This window comes from Nyctereutes procyonoides, unplaced genomic scaffold (assembly GCF_905146905.1).
Source record: "Nyctereutes procyonoides isolate TBG_1078 unplaced genomic scaffold, NYPRO_anot_genome, whole genome shotgun sequence".
Lineage (NCBI taxonomy): Eukaryota > Metazoa > Chordata > Mammalia > Carnivora > Canidae > Nyctereutes > Nyctereutes procyonoides.
The window spans coordinates 34638346-34664067 of NW_026575049.1; the positions used below are offsets into that span (position 1 = coordinate 34638346).

Here is a 25722-nt window from a genome sequence, read left to right on the forward strand (position 1 = left end):
TAATCCTACATCAGCAGATGACCTCACCCTGTGGCAGACAGGCCCTCCCACAATAGAGCAGGAAAGCTACAAGTCTTGGATTTAGAAGTTTTGGGGCATAATCCCAATAGCTGCTGTTGACCCAAGCACCCTCTGAGCTTCCATGTCTATACAGTGGGTATCAATGAAGACCAACTTAATAGGATTTTTTTTTTTGAGAAGTTAAATGAGACGTCTTAAAACATGGCATGTAATTAGTATGGTAGTTTATTCTGGAAAATACTTTCAAATGTAACTAAGAGTTGGAAATAAACCCTAAAACTTCAGCAGCCTTTACTTGACTACATATCCAGCAGCATAATCTTTTCATTTAAAAAAAAAAGCATTCTTGTTTTTATTGTTTTAATGAAAAAAGTGATAATAAATGTTGACTGTAAAAAATTCTAAATATCAAAAATAATTTGAAAGGGTAAATTTTATGAGATAAAAAGTAATTTTAAGTCTCTTGAACATGCTTACTGGCTCTGATAAAGCAACCACCCAGACACAGGCTTGAGGTTTTGTCAGAGATCTTCCCAGCGTTTTAAGAAATGCACATTCTGTCTTCACAATGATAGAATTATTCTATGCATGTTGCTTTGTAATCTTTTCTCATTAACAGTGTCTCATGAACATTCTTTCATATTAAAAATCATAGTTGTGTACTGTCATTCTAAAGGCTGTTCAGGATTCTGCAGTATGGATGTACTATCCTTTAATCTCTGATGAGTGATTTCTGGTGATTTTTAATTTTTCACTGCTATGAACAACACTGAGATGAATATCTATGTCCCTGCACACTTTTCCAATTGAGTATCTCAGCAGCAGAGCTACTGAAATGCAGGACTAGATAATTCTCGATAGTGGGCACTGCCCTGTGCCCTGGAGGATGTCTAAGCAGCACCCCTGGCCTCTGCCCATGAGATGCCAGTAGCAGCTCACCAGAGGGCAAAAACCAAAATGGCTAGATGTCACCAAATATCTCCCTTACCAGGGTTGGGGGTGGGGAGTAGGGCACAAAATGCTCCCTGGTTGAGAAATACTGCTTTAGGATAAACTCCTAGACATGGAATCGCCAGACCAGGTTTCTATACTTCTTATCTTGTTACCCATTACAAAATGCCCTTCACAGATCAAGTGCTCCTGCCACAACTGGGGAGATCTAGCCTCCCTTCCATTTTTGCCAGTGTAATGGTGAGCAGATCAGCCCATTGTTTTGTTGTTTTTTTTTCCCTAATTAAATTAATAGACTTTTTTTTTTTGGAGCAATTTTCAGTTTACAGAAAAACTGAATGGAAAATACAAAGTTTCATTTAGCTACTCACCTCCAGTTTCTATTATTCACATCTTCCACTGGTGTGGTGCCTTTGCTAAGCTGATGAGCCCTAATTGATAATTACTTTTAACTAATGTCTGTAGTTTATATTAGGGTTCACTCTTTGTATAATGACATGTATCCACCATTACAGTAGCATACAGGATAGCTTCAGCACCCTAAAAATCCCTGTGCTCATCCTATTCATCCCTTCTTCATCCCTAACCCCTAGAAAACACTGATCATTTTACTGCCCCCATAGTTTTGCCTTTTCCAGAATGTCATACAGCTGGAATCAAACAGTATGTAGCCTTGGTAATATGCTACATACAAGTTTCCTCCACATCTTTTCATAGCTCATTTCTTTTTTTTTTCCATAGCTCATTTCTTAACAGAGCTAAATAACATTCCATTGTAGGGATGTACCATCGTTTATTTATCCATGAACCTCCTGAAGGGCATCTTGGTTACTTCTAAGTTTTGGCAATTATGAGTAAACCTGTTATAAACATGTGCAAGTTTTTGAATGGAAGTTTTTTTTTTTAAGATTTTGTTTATTCATGAGAGACAGAGAGAGACAGAGAGAGAGAGAGAGAGAGAGAGAGAGAGAGAGAGAGGCAGAGGCAGAGGCAGAGGGAGAAGCAGGCTCCCTGCAGGGAGCCCGATCTGGGACTGGATCCCAGGAATCCAGGATCACAACCTGAGCCGAAGGCAGATGCTCAACCACTGAGCCACACAGGTGCCCCAGGACATAAGTTTTCAACTCATCTGGGTAAATACCTCGGAGTAGAATCACTGGGTTGTATGAAGTAAGACTATGCTTCATTTTGTAAGAAACTGCCAAACTGTCTTCCAAAGTAGTTGCACCATTTTGCATTCCCACCAGCAACGAATGAGAGCTCCAGTCACTCCACATCACTACCCACATTTAGTGGCATCACTGTCTTGGATTTTAGTCATTCTAATAAGTATACTTGCCTCTCATTATTGTTTTAATTTTTAATTCCCTAGTGACATGATGCTGAGCATCTTTTCATGTGCTTATTTGCCGTCTGTGTATATTTTTTGGTCAGGTATTCAGGTCTTCAACCTATTCTGAATTTGGTTCCATTCTTATCGTTGAAGTCTAAAACTTCTTTGAATAGGTTGGACATCAGTTTTTTTTATCAGATATATTTTGCAAATATTTTCTCCCAGTCTGTGGCTTATCTTTCCATTCTCTTCACAGTGTCTTATTAAGAGCAGAAATTTTTAATGAGATCCAACTAACAAATTTTTTTCTTTCATAGATTGTGCTTCTGCTGTTGTATCTCAAAAGTCATTTCCAAACCCATGGCCACCTATATTTTCCCAAACGTTATCTCTTAGGAGTTATCTTCTACAGTTTTGCATTTAGCATTTAGGTCTATGATCCAATTTGAGTTAATTTTTATGAAAGGAATAAGGTCTGTGTTGAATTCACTGTTTAACTTCCCTATTTAAAAAATTATTAGCGAGGTCAGGCATTTGTATCCTCTTCTGAACTGTGTGGATGTGTTCTTTGTCCTAAGTTTTGGTTATGTTATTCATATCCAGCTATATTTATTTTTTGCTATTTAAATATTGGTTTTATACAGAGTAGGTGTTACCCACTTTAAGTATACTGCTTGATGAATTTCTATAGACGTAAAGTCCGTTAACAACTGCAACTACCACCACATCCAAATTTTAAGATCCATAACCCTAAACAGTTCCCTCATGCCCCCTGTAATCACTCTGTCATCCCAACCCCAAGCAACAAGTAGTCTGCTACCACCACAGCCTGGCCTTTTCTAGAATTTCATACAAACGGGATTAGATAAGTTTGCAGTTTTTCGGAGTCTGACTCCCTTTATTTAGCACCTTTTGCTGAGATTCGCCCTCACTGCTGTACTTATTGGCACTTGTTTCTTTTTGTTCCTGAGCAGCACTCTAGTACCTGGATATACCACATTGTACACATCCATTTGCAAGTCTGTAGACATTTGGGTTGTGTCCAGTTTAGGTCCTTTAGGAAAAAATACTATGAATGCTCATCTACAGTCTTGGTACTGTGACCAGCTGCTTTAAAATATTTTGTCATGTTCATCTTCGACCCATAATAGACAAAGCATGTCCTTATTACAGACCAAACCATGTCAACTGATACCAAGAAAGGGCAGTAAGCACTGTGTGACTCTAGACCTAGATTTCAAAGCACAGAACCAGGAGTTATCACCACATGCCTCCTTGACTGAAGGATGGCATAAAATTCTAACAAAATGTCATAGGAAGCCAGATGTTAACTCCAAGAACTCCAATCCCTGGAAGCCACTCAACAAACCAAGGTGCACCTAGAGTATCAAGAGTATCAAATGGACTGCACACTGACATTTTCAAGCTTAGCACTCCCAAACTGGCATTTCTAGAAAAGACATTCTCAGCTGGAGTGCCAGGAGAAAAGGCATGTGCGTAGCTCTCTGGCTCTGTGCCTGCCACTGGTATTTGGGATTTGTTCAACTCAAAGCCACTGCTCTTTAAAGACTGCTGGTGCCTTTCTGGTTTTAGAAAGGAGGAGGGGAAAAGCTTGAAACTCAAGTTACAGCCAACAACAAGAATTGGAGGACCTGGACTCATTCAGATAAAGACACTTCCCCCTACCCCCCCATATTCAAGGGAGATTTCCACCAAAGTGATGCAGGAAGGGGAATGGGAGACAAATGCTCCACGGCTCTTTCCTTTCAAAGTGATCAGGCCAAAGGAAGGCAATTCCCAGCAGACACATAAGCTGGTTTTTGGTGTTACCCCAACCTTAATTTCTTACCATATGTGCCCACCCCATCCCACTCCCTCCAAGCCCCAAGTATTCCCTTTATCATGAGAGTGGCAGGTGCTGCACACCATTTCCTATCCCATCTTGGTTTGGAGGGTCAGGACACATGGCTGACCTTTCTCCACATCCCCACTGCTAATTGCATCATCACTTTACACATGAAGAAACTGAGGCACAGAGAAGTTAATGGCTTGCTGGAGGTCACTCAGCTGCTAAGTGGCAGAGCCAAGATTCAAGTCCACACTTTTAAACACCATGTTATGCTACTAAATAAATGGCACAAACCCAAATGTTAGAAAACTAAAGAGGATGCTTTCTTTTGCTTCTTTCCCAGAGGTGGCCCTGAAAGGGACTACAGAGATGGAGGGTCCTTTGTAGGTCCCTGGCCTACAAAGCCAAGGACTTTTAGAGGAGCAGCTCAGGCTGGCAGAGAGAACACAGAGAACAAAGGGCTGACAGCCAAGATATTTCTTCAGCCTGGCACCGGCCCAAGCCCACACTTCCACTGTCCTTCTCTTAAAGCACAGGGTGGCCCATGATGTTTCTTCAAGTCAGAGTAACTCAGACTGGCCATAGAAGAAGGTGGTAGGGTTTGGTTGAGAAGTGGGGCAGGATCCCTGAAAACCATGAACAGCACAGAAATGAGGATATGGGATGGCCAACCACCTGGGTTTGGATCTGGACAGCACTGCTCTACCCTACAATTCTGGATCAGTCCCTAGAACTCAGTGACTCCACCTGTACAATGGGATGATCGTGGCTACAACCCACAGCAGAACCTCATATAAAGATGCATAGCTCTTGGCATGTCATACATAGCCCTGCTAGCCCTGTTGTCAGCATCAGCATCAGCATCATTATGAAACTGTGCTTCATTAGTAGTAGTAGTATTATAAAACTGTAGTTGAACCAGTCCACTCTCCTAGAATGGCAAACACATGGGGGCCCAGCAAGAAAGATGCTCAGAGGCCACATTGAGTGCTGGTGCGGTAGCTGCTGAACACAAAGACGACCAAGCCACACCCCACACCTGCAGCCCCAGGCTCCCCATTCGCTTTCTCTGATGAAGCGAATGCTGGTGAACTCCTCCCCCTTAAGAAGTGGGAAGTGGGGATTCCCAGGACTCTGAGCAGCTCTGTCACAGCAGACGTGGTGGCCACAGACATGTCCTGTGGCTATGTCAATCCACCACATGTCTGCAGCTGGAGCTGTCAACTCAGTCATTTCTCACCTTGTTCAAAGACTTTATCCAGCTGAACCGGCTCTGCCAGGTGCTGGTGCTGCCTTATGCCTCCTGACAGCCTCCCGATCCCCGGGGATGCAACAGTTGCTCATAAGGTAAGTGGCAGTTTCGTCTTTTTAAGAGTCTGAGCGTATCTGAAGGATTAGAAGCCTTGAGCTCATGCCACTGAGTGACCAGGCAGCATTCGTGATGGAAGGGTTTTGAGATGCTCCTTGAAGTGTAAAAAGGGACCTTCCTTCCTGAAAAGGTGGAGATTCTGGCCCCTCTGCTCTCCTCACGGTGGCTTGCACAGAATTTTGCTACATATGAAGCACAGACTCGGGGGCAGCGGTGTTGAGCCCCCTCAGCATGTTACCCTGGACTCCTAGCTGGAGGTCAGGTATCACCTAATGAAAGGCTTTTGGGATCAATGAAATTTAAGAGAAGGGTGGAGCTGGCTTACAGAGGCAGGGCAAGTCTTCAGTCACATTTTTGCTCCAAAGGGAGAGAATTTTATGCCAACGTTCATGCCACATGCTCTTTCTTCTCTCTCCCCACCTCCTTTCTGCGCGTGATTATGAATGAATGAATGAATGAATGACCTCATGAGATAAATGGAGACAACACATCTTGTTGAGGGGGTGATGATCTGTTTTTCAGCAGAGGGTTTTTAGGGGGTTGAGGCCTATTCTGAAGACAGATCAGAGGGAAGCAGCCAGGTCTGGTTTAAAAACCCACATGGTGAAACAGAATCGCCCAACCAATCCCCGAACACAGGGGAGACCTGTCTTAACACCTGAATGAGGTGGCCTCAGGGCTGGTAAAGGGCCCTGTCACAGCCGCCCAGCAAATATATATTTGACATATAAATAAAATGACCCCAAGAAGTTATAAGAGTGAAAACACAGAGAAGAGGAATGGAGGAAAGATCCTCGTGGAGAGATCTGGGAATGGTGTAAGATGAGCAGGGTGTATCGCAGGGGATGGATGAAGAGCACCTCTAGTCCCCAGAGGAGACCCCTGGGGTCCTGGGAGACCTGTGCCTGGACCAGTGCCTCTTTGCTCACATTCCCTTTCTGGGGCTATAGTCCAGTCCCGAGAAGCTAATTCCACATGATGATAGCTGGATTCCCAAGGAAGACGCCACTACCTCAGAGATCCTAGTTAACCAAATAGCAGCCATCGGATCACAAACTGCCTTTCATTCCTGAGTACCTACTGCAGGTCTATGTGTACCAGGGTTCATGGAACATGGTAGTGCAGAGACTGTTGTCAACAGGATGGATGTGGCCCTGTCCTAATAGAGCATCAAAGTCAGTGGGAAGACATGTCCATCAATGAACTGCCAAACAATTATTCATCATCACGGTCTCAATGAATCTGGAATACAAGCCCCAAGAAGACAGGGATTTGTGTTGGTTCTGTTCACACAATGTCACAAGTGTCTAGAAGAGAGCCTGCCACAGAGCAGGTGCTCACTAAGTATCTGCTGAATGAATGAAGTGCAATAAAAGAAAGGCAAAGGGTGTGGCAAGAGCATTTGATGAAGGGACCTAAGCTAGTGGGGGCACCCGGGGAGGTTTTCCCAAGGAAGCCACATGAAGTAGATACAAGACTGCGCAGGCACTGTGGGACAAATAAAAGTGAGCTGGGGGAGAGGGTGGGGGTGTCAGAAGCACTGAGAAGCCTCCCCTGGGGTGTGGACAGGGCCAGGCAGGGGCCAGATTATGCAGAACCACAGTCAGGGATGCTTCCGAAGCCTGACCAGACCCCACCCCCACCCCACCCCCCGAAAAAAATCTATATTAAGAACAGGGGAGGGACAAAGGAAATGTGACACTCCTCCCTCACTGTGCTGGTCCCCTTCCAACGCCACTGAGTAATTAAAAAATCATCTGATGATATATATCCATAGAATAATGCATGCCTTCTTTTAATTGTTTAATAGAAGGCAGCGAAGAAAGCATGAATTACTGCCCCAAATGGGATATTTGTCAAGAAGAAGGACAAGCCATGACCAGTTGGCCCTCACACTGAAACTCAAGAGCAGCAAAATATTTCAAGCATTAAAGAGTCACAACACAAAACAGAAGGCGGCCCCCTCCTCCTGCTTCCTCTGGCAAAGCTCCGAAGCTTTTATGGCATTTGTGTACTTATTCCTGGATGGAAGAGCTCTCATCCCCGCCCCACCAGTGGTCATGCTGTGAAAAATAAGGGATGGTCTCAGCCTGACAGAGCCAATGATACAGTAAAGAGTCTCCCAGGGCTCCAGGAAATCAGGGTTTCAACACCACCAGCCTCCTTGGGAGGCCCACAGCGGGGAGGCCCTTCCAGGTCAGCTTCTGATGCAGTGTTCCTGGAAACTGCAGGCTTCCGGAGAGGGGCAAGGAAGAGCAGGTGCTGTCTGCAGAGCACCCTCACCAGCCCAGATCAGGATGGAGCTAAAAGGCAACTGGAGTCCTAGGGGTCATTTCTGGGAAAAGCTCCCACAACCTGCAAGAAGACTGAACAATTTCATCTGAGCAACCTGATAGGCTAGGGGGGTAGGGGACCAAACTGAGCACACCATGGGGTGGTCTCCAGACGTCCTCCCTCTCCCCCAAAAGTCCATTCCAAGCCCTTGTCAATTCCGACATTCCATAATCAGGGAATCTTGGCCATGGGGTTCTAGGGCCCCTGGCGCCTAACAGTAAATTCTTGGGAGACCAGACTCCTGCTCATATATTTAGTACTTCTCACCTCCTTTAGCCCAGTGCTTCCCTTGCACAGAATTCCACCTGAGCTGGGTGGAAGCTTTTCTCAAGAGCAACTTGGGAGCAAGGACTTGGTTGTTTTAAATCCCAATCTTCTGCACTGAGCACACAGTGGGGAACTGCTATTTACATAAGCAGAAGTCTCATCTCCAACTCTGCTCATGCTATGTCCCCTTTTCATTTCCCATCATCAACCCCAAGTCTCTCTGTCCTGCACTTGGGGCACACGTCCCATTCCCAGGGTGGTAGAAAGAAAGCAGCTAGAACCAGAACCCATTGCAAGTTCCTGGACACACCTTCCTCCTTGCACCTCTCACTGTGGGTGCCTCCAGGAGTGGAGTTTTTTTGTTTTTTGTTTTTTTTAAGATTTATTTATTCATGAGAGACAGAGAGAGAGACAGAGGCAGAGACAGAGGCAGAGGGAGAAGCAGGCTCCCTAAGGGGAGCCCCATGTGGGACTCGATCCCAGGACCCCGGGATCACATCCAGAGGTGAAGTCAAATGCTCAACCGCTGAGCCACCCAGGTGCCCACCACCTTGAGATTCTTACTTCCTAATATTTTGACAAGAAGCCTTGCAAATAACGTAGCTGTCCCAGGAAGAAGATAGGAGAAAACAAAGAAGCCCAGCAAGGATATTATTTCAGGTTTAAGGCCAGTCTTCAACCCAATCCTGTGTGGAGCTCAGGAGCATGACTTTACTCCTCCGAGTCTGGGTGATGTGCGATTAAGGGCTGCCTAGGAAGAGGTAAGTTCTCGATTCTTCTCCACCTCTGTTCAGGGGAGGAGCAACTCCAGTAGCCCAAATGCAGCCTCAGAAGCAAGTTACAGATGTGGCCGTAAAACTCAAGCATACAGGAGCTGGAGGGTGAGCGCCCAGACAGCGGAAGGGGACTGGAGGGACTCTGGGCAGAGCGCCAACAGTGTCTACTACCACTGTCGATAAAATTCCTTGGGTTGAATTATTGGGTACAAAATATGAGGTCTAAAGAAGAGTGGATGACTTGCCCTGGGTGACTCGACCAAAAGGGGTTTCAATGAAGCAACTCCCTTCCAAAGACAGACGCTGTCATCTTTCTTTCCCCGCCAACCAGTACTCATAAATACACCATCATGAAGGCACTTCCCTGCTTCACCTCACTGCATCTTCGTCTTCCCACATTTGGTTAACAGCATCCCAGATTGAGCAACAAATTGATTCTTAATAGTCTCCAGCAATCTGCACACATCACATAGCAAATTTCCACGAATGCCTCCTGCTAGCCATGTTGTGCAAGTACTGGTTTGCAGAACTGTTACCCCAGGGTAACAAGGGACCCTTCTTTTTAAGCTGAGCCCAACTAGGATCCTGTTTCAGGAGACAGCCATTCTTTAGGTCAGATCTAAATTGTGGGGTGTAACTGCTAACATAAATTGCCTAAATATCCAGTTATGTCCATTCCTCCATATTTGGGATGTCAATCTTGATTAAAATTCCCAATAGAAGGGATGTCTAAGCTTTTCAGAGAAACAAGAACATTCCTCTTTGCCTTGAGATGTTTCAATGAAAGAAACTAAAATGGGGGGCACATGTACCCACTTGTAACCAATTTGCTTTAGTAACTTGATATAGCTTTCCAACTGCTTTGCCCATTTTTGCCCTGAGGGGTAGAAGCTGTCAGCTTCCCTTTTAGAAAGACAATTTACCAAGTTCGTTGATATTCTCCTGTCTCTTCTCTCCCTTTTAGCCTGGCTTCTCAGATTTCATTTCCAGTCAGTTGGTGGACTGTATTTCTAAACTTGGATGCCACTGGCACAGTTGGGGATTATCATCATTTTTATGGTTGTTACAGCTAACATTTACTGAATACTCACCACCTGCCAGGAGTTATTTTATGCATTTAACATAAATTAAGTCATTTAATCCTCACAGCAAACCCTATGAAGTGAGTATGGGCATTATTCCTACTTTACAGATAAGGTAAGAGTGGCATAGATAGGTAAAGCAACTCACTCAAGGCCTCACAGCTAGACGAGTGGTCAGTCATTTAAGATGGTCCCTGCTGATCCCTGCCCACCCTTGTATGCATGTCCTGTATATCCTTTGGTGTGCACAGGACTTGGGAATGTGACCGACTATTACTCCAATGATTATAATACAGTATAAAGCGAGGGCAAAGGGATATTGTGCATGTAATTAAGATCCTTCATCAGCTGATTCTGTGTTAATCAAAACAGATGCTGTCCTGGATGGGCCTGACTTAATTAGGTATGCATTTGTAAAGAGGGCTTATACCTTCTCTGAACTCAGAGAGACTCTCCTGCTGGCCTGGAAAGACCAAGTTGCTGTGATTTCTACAGCTCCAAGGAAATGAATTCAACCAATAACCACAAGAGAGCTTGGGAGGACATCTGAGCTGGTCACAGGGGACCACAGTTCTGGAGAACACATGGATTGCTGCCTGAGCAGAGGACTCAGCTAGGCCTGCCCAGACCCCTGAACCATGAAAACTGTGCGATATTAAACAAGTGTTGTCATAAACAGCTAAGTTTGTGGTAATATGCTACACAGAACAAATATAACTAGTAAGGGGCACTGGCTAGGAGACTACAAACCCACAGACCCTGGCTCTTGAGTTCTCACTTGTAACTACTTTTCTATTTGCTGCTCTAGATCTGGAATCTGGGGTGGATAGAAAAGGAATTACTAAGTAGATTGGTCAGAAGACTCTGTTCTTATGAAGCTGGGGATGTCTTGTTCTTACCCCATCTACCCAGCATTCAACATGTTTCAGGAACTACATGAGGCATAAAGCAGACACAGAGGCACACAGCATGGACCTTAGCATCCAATGGGTAGGAAGGCACTAAACAAGTAACAAAATAAGTATAACAATAATAATTACAATAGGCAAAGGGCATAAAGGAAAGTGCTAAGGGAACATGTAAAAGGTCCTAGGGAGCACCTTGGCCTGTGTCTGAGCAGGAGTCAATCAAACAGAGATGAGGAGAAGGGAAAGAGCTTTCTAGGCAGAGGGAATAGCATGTACAAAGGCCCAGTGGTAGGAAAATGTAAGGACAGAGGAGGAACTTAACAGGTCTTGGGTGGCTAGAAGGGAAGGAGGGTCCCAAAATGTGGCTAAAGAGGCAGGGAGGGGCCACCTCGGTTGAAATGATACTGCTCTATAGCCGATGCTGACCCTTTTCCACAAGCGCAATTCAATGCCGCCTCACCCAGGACAATAGAAACACATTCCACTGAGCACTGGTGGCACAAAGTCAAAATTACTGCTTTCTGAGAAGGAAACTGGAAATGCTTTCAAACTCAACAAGCCTTGATAGGTTCATGTTGTAATTCTGGAAGTGGGAAATAGAAATCATTTGCCCTTTGTCTTTTTTTTTTTTTAAGATTTTATTTATTTATTCATGGAAGACAGAGAGAGAGAGAGAGAGAGAGAGAGAGAGAGAGAGAGAGAGAGAGAGAGAAAGAGGCAGAAACACAGGCAGAGGGAGAAGCAGGCTCCATGCAGGGAGCCTGATGTGGGACTCGATCCCAGGACTCCAGGATCACGCCCTGGGCTGAAGGCAGTGCTAAACCTCTGAGCCACCCAGGCTGCCCCTCTTTGTCTTTTCTTGCATGTAAAAAACACAGAGATGGTCTGAACACGTGTGGTCGGTGGGCTGTGAGAACTGGGGAGCCACCAGTCAGCACATGTCAAGCTGGAGATAAGGCCCCTAGGAAACCCAAGAAGAATGGGACCTTTGGGATTAAGCAAAAGAACTACAGTCTCCTGCCTCCTGACCTTGGGCTTAACTGGAGAATGTTGGGGGCCTGACATACATTGCTTCCAGCCCTGAGTCACTATATTGGGAACAGCATGTGTCCCAAGACTTTTAAGAGCCTTGGCAAATGAGCAATGAAGGGAGTAAGGGCATGAGATGGCAGGGGGGAAGGGTCATCTCTTGCTGCTGTCACTTGTCAGTTGTGTGACCTAAGGCAAGTTATTAACCTCTCTGAGCCTTGGTATCATCATCTATCAAATGGAGTTTCTATATTACAGGGTTGTGATGATTCAAAGAAAAGTACAGAAAGCACCAGAATTGTGCCTGGCACAGGGTAAGTGTGCAAGGAAATGTCAACACTATAAACACTGCTGCTACAACCACCACCACTGCTGTATCATCACCATCATCACTGTCATCATCATTATTATCATGGTCATTGCTACCACCATCAGCAGCAGCATCCTATCAAAAACTGAACTGGCTTTATGAATAAGCTTATAAGCTTTAATCTTCCACAATTCAAAACTGGAGTTAAGGATGCATTAAATACTAGGGAAGGAGAGAGAAGCCCTCCCACTGCCCCCCAGATACTGGGAGTGTTCCTTTCTTGGTGACCATGGCTGTGGCAGAGAACGCAAGTCCCAAAGTCAAGGAAATACACCATAGTTTTGTCCACCTCACTGGTGCTCTGAACCTGGGCTCACTAAATAATCTGTTGATTGCAGTCTAGTGCCCTAATTGGTCTGACTCCAGAGAGAGGACGTGCTGATGTGCTAATGAGAATATTCCAGTCCTTGTGGCAGTTACAGTTTGATTTAAATTAATAAATTGGCTTCTCATTTATTTTTTTAAATCACATGGGAAAAAAGCCTGTTCCCTGGGGCGTCTCCAAGGAAATGCTGCATTTGCATCCACAAATATATTTTGACCACACATTGGGGGCTATCCAGGCCAGAGATGGTAATTAAGAAAAACACAAAGCATTCGTGTATGCTTCCCAAATGCACAGAACGCTTTCACACCCATTTTTTTCATTTGCGCTGCCTCGATCTTATAAAGTATTACACTTCTCCTTGTTTCTCAGGGGTTCGGTGAATGCTGCTTTTAAGGTTAGCATGAATAGACAAAAGTTCTGGTCTTTTAAAAAGAAGTTGTTAGTGACATAATTGTAAGAGGGAGTGTTGGTTAGAATGAAATGTACAGAAGGTTTTATGAGGTTTTAAAAAAGCTTTTCTTATTAAATAACTATAAAACCTCACAAAAATAGCTCAAACTAACTTTGGAGAAGGCCAGTCATAATTAGTAAAAACCTAAAATGCAGAATATTTTTTAATGCCCTTTTAATATGTGAAGGCCACACAGTAAAAAGAACCCACAGCTAATAAAGCGCCTGTGTCTTTCACAAACAAACAGAACTTCGTGAATCAGGCTGGTGTCCTTAAGAAGGGTAAACTGGTCCCACTGTGTGAGCTTGCAGAAGCCTCATATGCTCACTGGGGCTCGATTTCACGGGAAAAGAAATCAGCCACCAAGGGAGAGCACTGAATCACTTCCAGGTACCTTCCAGCTCTACAAGACTTGTCTTTTCTAATTATGTTCACACTAGTAATTTGCTCCTCAAATTCCTTCTTTTCGGTGAAGTTGGAAGCAATGCTACATATTCTAAATTAGCAGAGTTCAAATTAATGAGCTTTTACTAAAAAAAAAAAAAATGAGCTTTTACTGTCTTCCAGGTTGATTTGGAGATGAACAAAAATAGAAAAAGAAATGAGACCTAGTAGCACTTACTCACACAGAATCACGGGTACACATCATTGATTTCTGCTCCCAGGGCATTTGTTTTATGGAAGCCCGGGACAGGCAGTTCGGGTGTCGCACTTTCTTTTGGAAAAACAGCATCAATGTGCTGTTTGGCCAACGGTGGAGAGTAAAGGATGAACAACTAGGGTCTTTGGAGAGTACTGGAGATAGGCACCCCCACGTGGAAGGGCAGATGTTGCTGGAAGTTCATCCAATTTTCCAGAACGTTTGGGCATTCAAATTTCTCATCCCAGGAAAAGGTTGTTTCAGTGGTTTCAAAGGTTTTATGTTACTGCTTAGAGCAAGCTTAGACCTAATATAACTACAAAACCAAAGTCTGATGTTTTCATCGGGTATTACAGAAAGAACTGCATCCTTCCCGAACCCATATGATGAAGCCCTAACCCCTCATGGGACTATATGTGGAGACAGGGTCTATACTATAGGAGGGCAATCAAGTTTAAAAGAGGTCATAAGGGGGATCCCTGGGTGGCGCAGCGGTTTAGCGCCAGCCTTTGGCCCTGGGCACGATCCTGGAGACCCGGGATTGAATCCCACATCGGGCTCTCGGTACATGGAGCCTGCTTCTCCCTCTGCCTGTGTCTGCCTCCCTCCCTCCCTCTCTCTCTCTTTCTCTCTCTCTCTCTGTGTGTGTGTGACTATCATGAATAAATAAAAAAATAATAAAAAATTTAAAAAAATTTAAAAGAGGTCATAAGGATGGGGCAGGCCCTCATCCAACAGGAACTGGTGTCCTTGAAAGAAGAGACACCAGCTTCCTTTCTTCTCTCTCCATTCATGTGAAGAGGCCACGAGGGGGCCCAGTGAGCAGATGGCTGTTTGCACGCTAGAAAGAGGTTTCACCAGACATCAACCATGCTAGTGCCTGGATCTTGGACTTCCAGCCTCTAGACTGAGAACACAAATGTCTGTCGAGTGAGGCCTCTCGTACTAATCCCTCTGGCTGAAATCGAGCACCTGCAAGTGCCAGGCACCACACTGAGGATTCCAGGTGCTTCACCCCATTTAATTCTCACACCACCTACACATAGGAAGTGCTAGCATTATCCTCGCTTTCTATGAATTATTGGCTTATTAATGTGTTCATTTATTCTCTGGCCTCCTTCATTTACTTATCTGGCAAACATGTGGCAAGTGCCACACCTGCAACTTGCTACAGAATAAACTGCTTTGATGCCAAAGAGGCCAATAAAGGAAACCAAGCACATGGGTCCCCGTGACCCCCGTATGTGACTCTGAGACCACACACACTTAGTCTGGAGTTGATCTGGGATGTCTGCCTCTTTCTATCCCATCTTCCTTGCTGCAACAGCCTTTTCATACCTACTGTTTCAAACCACCTCCCTTCTTTTTCTTCTCCTGCCAATTACGCACTGACCCCCTTTCAGACCTCAAAATTGAGGTTTGCACATAATTGCTCTGACAATTCCCTCAGTATTGAGGCCGGGACTGGGTGCATCTTAATGAGATGCGTAATTGCTTGGCACAATGCTTTTTATTCACTAACCATTCTGCACTTCAGACCGGCAATTCATTTACCACCCATCTTCCCTCGATAAAGCCTTCAGGTTCTCCTGCTCCAGCCTGAGACATTGAGAACAAACATTGTGCTTCTCGGGAGCCCCATTCATCATAGTCATTTCGCTCATTTGCAATTTCCAGAATGGAGATCAATTTGCGCTACACCCAAGGCATTTGTTGCTTGAGAAACATCTCATGGCAGCTAAAGGGAGCTTATCTCATATCCCAAAACAAGATGAACCTAACTGAAATTATACAAGCCTTTCCTGACCTCGTCACCAACTGCAGACGGGAGAGCTGGTGGCCAGCAAGCAGGAAGAGCTGGTGGCCAGCAAGCAGCATTTTACACCAAGTGCACGTGCATGCTTATCTACCCGCAGCTGCCTGGACCACGACAGTACATCAGCAGCAAAATGTTAATAACCACATTAGGCTCGGTCCTGTAGTTGACATACTGCTCCCATTGTCTGCACCATTGCCTGAGAGAGAGAGAGAGGCATTGGTATTCCTATCTTGAGAGGTGATACACCTGAGCCCTGGGAGCCTACACGACTTACTCAAGAACACTCCTACAGTGTGGTGAAGCTGGGACTTGAACTTGGAGCTTCTGGCTCTCTGCCTCCCCCAAAGGCTACCTGTGGACCAAATCCAGCCGTGTCCATTCATTTATACAATGTCCAGGGCTGCTTTCACACTGCAAGGGCATAGCTGAGCTGTTCTAACAGAAATCTACAATGTTCACCATCTAGGACAGGTGTGTAGACCTAGAACGTGTGGAACCGACTTGGTTTAGCACTTTAGAAAGCTCCAGAATGGGGATCCCTGGGTGGCGCAGCGGTTTAGCGCCTGCCTTTGGCCCAGGGCGCGATCCTGGAGACCCGGGATCGAATCCCACATTGGGCTCCCTCCATGGAGCCTGCTTCTCCCTCTGCCTATGTCTCTGCCTCTCTCTCTCTGTGTGACTATCATGAATAAATAAATAAAATTTAAAAAAAAAAAGAAAGAAAGCTCCAGAATGACGTGGCTTTGGGGTGCCTTGGCTCCCAGTATGTGGACAACCCTGGAGTGAACACTAGACGAGAAGTCAACTGATCCTGCTTATGGTTGTGGCTGTTGCTGGTGTTGGTACACAGTGACACCCTCTACGAGGTGCCTGGCATTGTTCTAAAATATTTTACTGCTGTATTTTCATTTGGTCCCTGCAACAGACCCATGAGGCACGTACTATGATCATCCCTATATGGACAGAGAGGAAACTGAGGCATAGAGAGGTTAAGTAACTTGCCCAAGGTCACCCAGCAAGTGCTGGCAGGACTGTCTGCTCTAAACCAGTAGGCTCTACTCCCTCCTCTAGGTTAGACTTTAAAGTTTGGCCTCATCTCAGTTATTAAGAGCTTGCTCTGGGGGACTGGCTTCGTATCCTGAGCTTCCTTCTCTTTGCACCTTAAAGAGTGTGATTTTCCATGAGGCTAGCCTTGAGGACGATACTTTTGAGAACACTGGAAGCATTATGTTCCCCTGAAGGAAAATCTTGACAAACAGAACACCATTAACTCCAAATATACATTCAGTCCTTTTCTTTAATGGACTAAACACAGTGGGAGTACCTCCCCCACACAGGACCCTGTCAACAAAACAGTGATCTGATGGAAATTTTAGGTGGTGTGTACTGCTGTTTAGAAATGCTTACGAATGCAAGGCTTTGAGATCTACAGCACCCCATTCCCTGGTGGGAAGGGAGCCACAATGAACCAGTGCCTCGGCCACCAGGGCTGCTGGTTCACAACTGATTCGTGATCGCTTTTCACAGTACTTCACTTTATGCCCAAAGAAATCTCTTAGAAGGCAATACCACTGCTGTCATCAGCAGCATTCCCACTGTTCACACCAGCAGATCGCTGCTAGATTCCGCTTTCCTGACACCACCAACCCAGCATCTTCTAGGCCTCACTCAAACCCTGGATGGAAGAGTTCGTGTATTAGTTTCCTACTGGCTGCTGTAACAAATCACTGCAAAATTAGCAGCTGAGGGCAGCCTGGGTGGCTCAGCGGTTTAGCGCCACCTTCGGCCCTGGGTGTGATCCTGGAGACCCAGGATCCAGTCCCACATTGGGCTCCCTGCATGGAGCCTGCTTCTTCCTCTGCCTGTGTCTCTGCCTCTCTCTCTGATGAATAAATTAAAAAAAAAAAAAAAGGCAGCTAAAACCAACACAAAAATTATTCTCCTGTGGGGGGCGGGGGGTGGGGACACAGGCCCTAGGGTCAAAGTGTTGGCAGTTCCTTCTGGAGGCCACTTGCTTTCTCTGGCTCAGGGATTGGTCCTCCCATCACCCTGATCCCTGCCTCCATCCATCATCCCATCTCTGTCTCTTACCTCCCTTGTGATTACTCAGAACCCAACTAGAATGATCTTCCTTACTTAAAATCCTTGACTTAACCACATCTGCCAAGTCTCTTTTGCCACATAAGGGAACATATTTATAGGTTCCAGGGATTCGGATGTGAACATCTTTCATGGGCCATTCTGCTACCATAGTTTAGGAGGCAAGAAACTTCAGGCCTTAGGCTGTGAATGCCTCTGGGCTAAGGGCAAAGTTAAGGACAGCACCAGAGAGGATGAACGGATGTCTGCTCTGGTTCCCTTAACTGGGTTCAGCAGCCTCTGCTGTACATGTTCACCTTTGAGGCTGGCTTGACTCTTATCCCCCCAACAGATCCTTCCCCAGGTCATGATTAAACTGTCCCCCAAACCTGTGGCTGTAATCTGTGGACTTTCCCAGGATCCCACAGTGTAAAGCTTGAGATCAGAAGAACAATGTTATTTAGCAAGTTAAATTTGACCATCCAAACTGATAAAGACCAGCAGGGTTTCTTAGGCTCAGGAAAGCCTGCACCCCATGCACTAATTGGATAACGAATGGCCACAATTCACCAGGGGCTGTTTTTGGCAAGGCCTTATCGGGACAAGATGCTTATCATTTCTTCCCCTCTGTCTGGGTTACATCCATAATACCGTGGGGAGGGTTATCAGTTGCAATGGACTCTCATTCTCCTAGCTCCTGGTTCTTATTTCAGGATTACCTAAACTTGAATGCCAATAATTTTTTTTCTTTTTAGCAAAAAGAAAATTACAATGTTATATGCTCCTCTCTGATAAGACAATGAACAAACCAAACACCACAATAAGCTCATTTTGTCACTTGCTCAGAAAAAAATATGGCACTTTACACTGGTTGGGGGAATCAGTTCCTCTAGATCCTTCTCATTAAGAAAGGGGTTGGCAAATTATTTCTCCTGTACTGATCTCTTAAGACCTCAGTTTTAAAGACAGCAACGTATCAGCCAATTTTTTGGCAACAGTTAAAGGCATGTTGGAAGAGAAGGCTATTGATTAACAAGAGGTTTGGAGATTATCTGTGGAATCTATTTCTTATTCAATCCCTTTCCCCCAAGACCATGAATAATTGGATGTCAGCTGCTTCTGAACTCCCCTAGTATCTGCCAATTCCTTTAAAAAGTCACATTTCTTTTCAGACACCAGCTCATTTATCCTGTAAACTGGAGGAAAACCTACTGAGAGCTGAGGCTGAGATTCTAAACTGAGATTAACCATTCTATGAACAAGAGAGACCCAATGCAGAAAGAAGGTGCAGGAACATTTTATGAGCCAGTCTCAGTGGTGATCAAATACTTTTGAGGGACGTGTTCCAGGACACCCTCCTTATTTCCCAATGTCACTCTAGCAGGCAATTTCCCTATAAAATGAGATAAAGCCTTCAATCTGCTCCATCAGTCCTGGAATGAAGGTTCTGTAGGAATGATAATTACAGAATTACAAGGCTGTGGATGGCTGAGCTCACTTACTAGCTAAGGGACCAGCTTTCTCTGATTTCTCTGGAAAGATTACAAGTTGTCCCTCATTAAATGGACTTCCAGGTTTCTCTTAAAAAGTGGAAATAAATAAATAAATAAATAAATAAATAAATAAATAAATAAATAAATAAATTGGAATCCAGAATGTTCCACCTGCAAAATCCAAGAGCTCAGTGTGAGTTTATTTAATTCCTTACTCTTGGTGACAAATGAGTTTGGGGGGCAAGTTACCCTTTCTGACAATTCCCTCCACCAGCTACTGCTGGTCAATAGGTCCCTCCCCAAAAGAAGAATGAATCAGAGAGAAAATTGCAGATGGTCACCATGCCTAGGCAGGGAAGTGCTCAAAAAAAGAACACCCAAAGTAGTCTCCCAACTCTTAAACCCATGGAAGTACTCCCCTGCAATTTCCCTATTTCAGGCACCATCTCTGGCCTGAGCAATCCTGTTCCGGGTTCAAGGATACTCTGTTGACTCCCGAGGGGGCTGAGTGAATTTCTGGGAGGGGTCTAGAAGCCTGGAAGCAGAGAGAAGTCCTGGGCTCTGGAGGCAGGCGCACAGTGCCCTCTCATCAGCCTTGCTCCTAACTCGGCACCCTATCCTGGACAGGATGGGCCTCGGGACGGCTCCCCCCCACCCCCCACACACACCCAGTGTGCCTGGAACATCCACAGTCTTCACCGCATTGAGTCCTAGCAGACCAGCGAGCAAGGGCAGACACGTAGCTAGCCCATTTACGAACTCTCACGCAAGGAGCAGGTTTCACCTCTACATCAGGACCAATGAATTGAGAACCAAAGGAGTTCAGGTCACCCCCGTGTAGGCAAAGCATCTCTAGGCCAGCTGAGCCAGTAGAGGGGGCCTGCTCCCTGAAGCCGGGGGCTTCACAGCTGGATTGAATCCTGGCTCTGGAACTCCTCGACTTGACCAGATGGCCCTGCACAGGTGACTTTATTTTTTTAAAGATTTATCTATTTATTTGAGAGAGAAAGCGAGCAAGCACAAGCAGGGGGAGCAGCAGGAAGAGAGAGAAGCAGGCTCCCCTACTGAGCAGGGAGTCTGATGCAGAGCTCAATCCCAGGACCTTGGGATCACGACCCAAGCCAAAGGCAGACACTTCACTGACTGAGCCACCCAGGTCCCCTGCACAGGTGACCTTAAGCGACAACACCAGCTCCCTCGGCTACAAACTGAGGAATGATGCACTGAAGAGCAGTAACAGGTTGTCTGAATGCGAGGAACTATAAAAATCACAGAGCAAGAGGAGCTTCTCTTCAGTCAGTTACTGGGATCCAGACTGTGATGATCCTTGGTTCTGAAGGAAGAACAGTGGGGAATTTTAAAGATGAAAACATAAAGACAAAAAAAAACATAACACTTGCTGGCACGTTGGACACAAGTCAACTCATTAAATTCTCACAACATTTCAAACAGGCAGGTACTGCTGTTACCCCATTAAGCAGATAAAGACATTGAGGCACCCAGCGTTTAAGAATCGACCCAAGGTTCTTCTGCCAGTTAGTGTAGCTTTACACGGAGGCAGCCTGATTTGGAGAATAGGGTTTCACTGCTGTACTCTGTGGCCTCTTTAGATAAAGGTAAATACATTACTCCCACATTCCTGGTGAGGTGACTGAAGCCCCAGAAGGTTGAGATGTTTGCCCAAGATCCCACTGCTGGCAAGTGAAAAAAGGCAGAATTTCAACTCAGGACTGAGAGTTCTAAATTCCACTTTCTTCCCAAGAAACCACACTGTATGAGATCTGCTGCATTGGGGGTGAGGATCATGGGGGAGGAGGACACCTAACAATGTCATTTGCAAATAAAGGCTGGAAGGAGGTGGGGGAAGTGTATAGGGTCCACCTTGGGCTCCTCCTTTCTGTTTTTGTGTGTGTGTGTGTGTGTGTGTGTGTGTGTGTGTGTGTTTTTTAACAACATGAGTTCAGGAACGGCACAGTCCATGAGACAACAAGCTTGGACTCTGGCCACCCAAGAGAGCCCCACTCAGGTCCAAGCCCTGCAAATCCCCTTCACGCCAGAGACCCAGTATCCAGGAAGGATGGGGCTGCCTTTTAAAGGTACTGCAGAGGCCCTCACTTCCATGTTGCTCAAAGCCACATTTCTTTTCTCTCTGAATCGAGCCCATTAGGAATATTTAATGCACCCAGAGGAACCGTGAGGCTGGCCATCTAGCTAGCCCACCAGGGGCCTCCAGGTTTCTGCCACTGACAAGCACTCCATGCGGCACAAACACAGCTTCTATATACTCAATTTTCAGAGAGCAAAAGTGTGCCAGGCTCTGGAAGAGATAAGGATCTCTTCTGGTTTCCTCATCTCCAAAACCCATGCACTTGTCCCTTGTTATCTAGTGCACAGGGCCGATGCTGCTTCTAGGAGCCCCAGGGAATGAGCTGTTTGCTCAGAAACCTTCCCCAGTTCCATTCAGCAGGCGGGTGCTGGTCCTTGGACCTGGCTTTGGGTAGTAAAAGCCCAGAGCAATGGTTCTCAAACTTGGCTGCCCGGTGGAATCAACAAGCAAGCTTTTACAAAGCACTGTTGCCAGAGAAATGCTGATTTAGGAAGCTGAAGATGTGGCCTCAGCATTGGGATTTGTTAAATTTCCTTTTTTGATTCTAAAGCGCAGCCAAAGCAGAGATCCCAAGCTCGAAAAGATAGATTTCCCTTTTAACAGATAGAAGATGATTCAGCTCTACAGAGCTCCATCTTCCGAGTGGTTTGAACTTGGCCTCACTCATTTGTCCCCAGGGATCATTCGCTCCTTTCTGGCTTTTGTGCCTGAATAACAATAATAGCAACAAACAGCAAACACTTATGTTGGCCTCTGTGCCAGTCACCTTTCCAAATACTTCACATGTCTGGATTCGTTTAATCCTCACAAGAACCTTAGGAGGCAGGTGCCAATATTATCCTCATTCTGCAAGTGAGGAAACAGGCACAGAGAAAGTCAGAAGCTTTCCCAAGTCACAGAGCTGGCAGGTGGTGGCTCCGGAATTCCAGCCCAGGTGGGCTAATTCCAAGGCCCATGCTCTTACCCAGTTCTTGGCTATGTGGCCTCAGACACTCCCCTTTTTCTCAGAGCTTTTCCCAAAACACTGGGACAGATCTGGAGACCGAGATCCAAGCAAGCACTGAACTCGCCCAGCTCTCAAAAATGAAGCTCTGCACTGGCAGGATGTCATGATATCCATGGATATGTCTGTGGATATTCCTGTAGGGAACATGCTGGAGACTGAACAGACGGTCAGGGCCAATTCTCCAATACTCAAAATGACTGCCAGACACCATATTGGCTGTTCTGTGGCTTTAAAGCTCTGATTTAAGAGGGAGAAAAAGAGATGTTGCAAAAGGTCATTTTAGGCAGCAGCAGAGTTTGCCAGGGTGTCACACCTTTGTGGTGTCTACCAGAATGGCCAGCTTTTTTCCAGGGCTGCCCAACACCTGCGAGGCTGGGACAAGGCCAACCAGCAGTGCTTCCTGGTATGATAATATAGATATCGAACAGTGGAGGAGCAGTTGCAGGCACCCAAGCTGCTGACCTTTCTGGAAGTCAGGAGCCACAGAGAACCTTCGCCTGCTTGTCCTCACCAGAGAGGTGTAGGTGGGGATGCCCACTTGGAGGGATGGTGCTGCAGTCCTGTGAAAGTTACCACGTCCTTTCCCTTTATCGGTTTGTAACAGTGCAGGGACGGCAGAGCCGGTTGTCCCTCCAGGTGCCACTTCTCCCGAACCCTTGCTTAGGCTCTGCACACACAAGCACGTGTGCTCACATCTAGTCTAGGTTCGTGATCTGATATGTCTATGCTACTCCAGCATCCAGCGCTGAACTGAAATAGGATTTTATTCTGTCATGGGTCAGTTTACTGGCTGACGCATCTGCCAGAGTATGTGCTAGTAGAGGGCAAGGTTCTTTGTCCTCAGAGTCCCAGGTTCTAGCAAAGCTATGAACGGAGCAGGTGTTATGGATTGCATTGTGTCCACCTCCCACACACACACACATACACATTCATATGTTGAAGTCCTCATTCCTGGTACCTGTGAATGGGACTTTATTCGGAAATAGGGTCATTGCCAATGTAATTAAGATGGAGCCCTACTGGAGTAGGTGGCCCTTGGATCTCATAGGATTAGAGTTCCTTTAAGAATGGGAGTTTGGGGCAGCCCTGGTGGCTCAGCAGGTTTAGCGCCCCCTCCAGCCTAGGACGTGATCCCGGAGACCCAGGATCAAGTCCCACATCGGGCTCCCTGCATGGAGCCTGCTTCTCCCTCTGCCTGTGTCTCTGCCTCTCTCTCTCTGTGTCTCAATAAATAAGTAAAATGTTTAAAAAAAAGAATGGGAGTTTGGAGACACACACACAGACACACACACGGAGAAGACCATGTGAGGGGGAAAGAGGGAGATCAAGGTGACATTTCTACAAGCCATGGAACACCAAAGACCACCAGCAAACCACCAGAAGCCAGACAAGGGCCCAGGTAGCAAGCCTTCCTCGTGGCTCTTGGAAGGAACCGCTCCTGCCAACACCTGGATCCTGGACTTCTGGCCTCCAGCGCTGTGAGACCAGGGGATGCCATTCTGCAAGCCACTCAGTCTGAGGCCCTCTGTTGTGGCAGCCTGAGCAAACTCCCTGAGTGGGTGCCCAGAAGGAGAGAAGGGAGGGGACAGAGGAATCTCAGCTCCTTTTCCATCAATGCACATTTACTAGGTTCCTGCTTGTGCTACATGCCATGGGAGGAAGAGGGAAGGAGAGAGGACAAGAGGGAAAAAAGAAACAAGGCTGGATGTGGACTAAGTACTGAGGGACAGTGAAGCTCTGGCTTGAGCTATCCCGCCCACCCCCACCCCACCCCACCCCTACATTCTGTTCAGGCTGTGGCTTGCTTTCCCCACTTCCTTCAAGCACCCAGCCCCTACACCAAGCCGCTCCAACCTCCCACCCTGACACAGGCTGGCGTCCAGAAAAACCTTACCAGGTGGAAGGTGAGATGTAAATGATCAAGACCTTTCCAGGCATCAGCCCTTCCATGGTATCTGCATATCAACTTTCAAGAAAAATGTTTTTAGGGCAGACACCAGGCATCAGCTTGGTTTAGAGATGTATTTTCTGGACCAGGAAGATCACTTGGCTCAGGGGACTTCCTGCCTTGATGGTTGAAGCTACACACCAGACTGGCTCAAGGCACAGGCAGTCAGCTCCCTTCACTCCCCTCTCCCCCAACCAAACACCCGCTGAGACCCTCTTCTGTGGCTGGGCTGAGATAGCTACCAGATGAACAAGACACAGCATCTGCCTTCAAGGGCCTCAAATCCTAGTAACATCACGTCAGGTGCACAGGCTAAGTGTCACGGATGAGGAAAATGTGGGCACTGGGGTGCAGTGAGGCGGCATATGACAGACCTGCACTGTCCAGTATTGCAGTCACCTGCCACATGTGGCTACTAAGCAGGTGATGTACAGCCAGTCCAAGCTGAGATGTGCTGTGTCAAATATACATCAGACTGCAAAGACTCAGTACAAAAACAAAAACATAAAATATCTTTTTTAAAAAAAATCTTTAGGTAGGCTCCATGTCCCACATGGGGCTTGAACTCATGACTCTGAGATCAACAGTCACATGCTCTACTGATTGAGCCAGCCAGGCATGCCAAGAACATAAAACATTTTAATAATTTTATATTGAGTACATGTAGAAATGATCACATTTTGGATACACTGGGTTAAATGAGACATATTATTAAAATGAACCTCGCCTGTTTTAACTTTTCAAAATGTGGCTACTAGAAAATTTCAAATTATATATGTGAGTCACGTTTATTCCTGGTAGGCAGCATCATCCTGGAAGGGCATTTAACCTGCGCGTGGAGGGAAAAAAAAAAAAAATCAGGGAGAGCGTCTGAAAAGAGGTTTCACCTGAGCTAACTAAAAAAAAAAAAAAAAAAAAAAAAAAAATCAGCCTTGATTGGACAGCTTTCCATGGGCCCAGAACTTTTCATATACTTTTTTTTTTTTAAAGATCTGATTTATTTGAGAGAGTGAGACAGAAAGAGCATGAGCACAGAGAGGGGCAGATGGAGAGGGAGAAGCAGACTCCTCATTCAGCAGAGAGACTGAAGCAGGGCCTGATTTCAGGACCCTGAGACCATGACCTGAGCTAAGTCAGAGGCTTAAATGACTGAGCCACCCAAGTGCCCCTTTTCATATACTTTCTAATTTAATCTTTGATAACTGAACTTTTGTTCCTTCTTTACTTTTTTTTAAAGATTTATTTATTGGGGGGGGGGGCAGAAGGAGAAGGAGCAAGAACACTGAGCACAGAGCCCTGAGCAGGGTTGGACGCAGGGCTCCGTCTCACGTCCCTGATACCATGACCCTCAAGATCATGACTGAGCTCAAAAACAAGAGTCAGATACTTAACGGGCTGCGCCACCCAGACACCCCTTGGTTTCTTCTTTATAAACAGGGTCTCCAGTACTGGAAAACTTCGTTTGCCCGCGATTTCACAGTAATTAGTGGTGAAGATGGGGTGGAAAGTCTGCTCCCCACCAGATCTGCAGGCCAACTTCACTGTTGGGAAGAGAGAGGCTA

At 45.9% G+C, this 25722-nt stretch overlaps 1 protein-coding gene across 2 annotated transcripts in view; it reads right to left on the reverse strand.

Annotated features, from left to right (window-relative positions):
• The window catches only part of CHST11 (carbohydrate sulfotransferase 11), a 260020-nt gene that overhangs the window by 96228 nt on the left and 138070 nt on the right, over positions 1-25722 (reverse strand). The gene's annotated exons all lie outside the window — the stretch shown is intronic.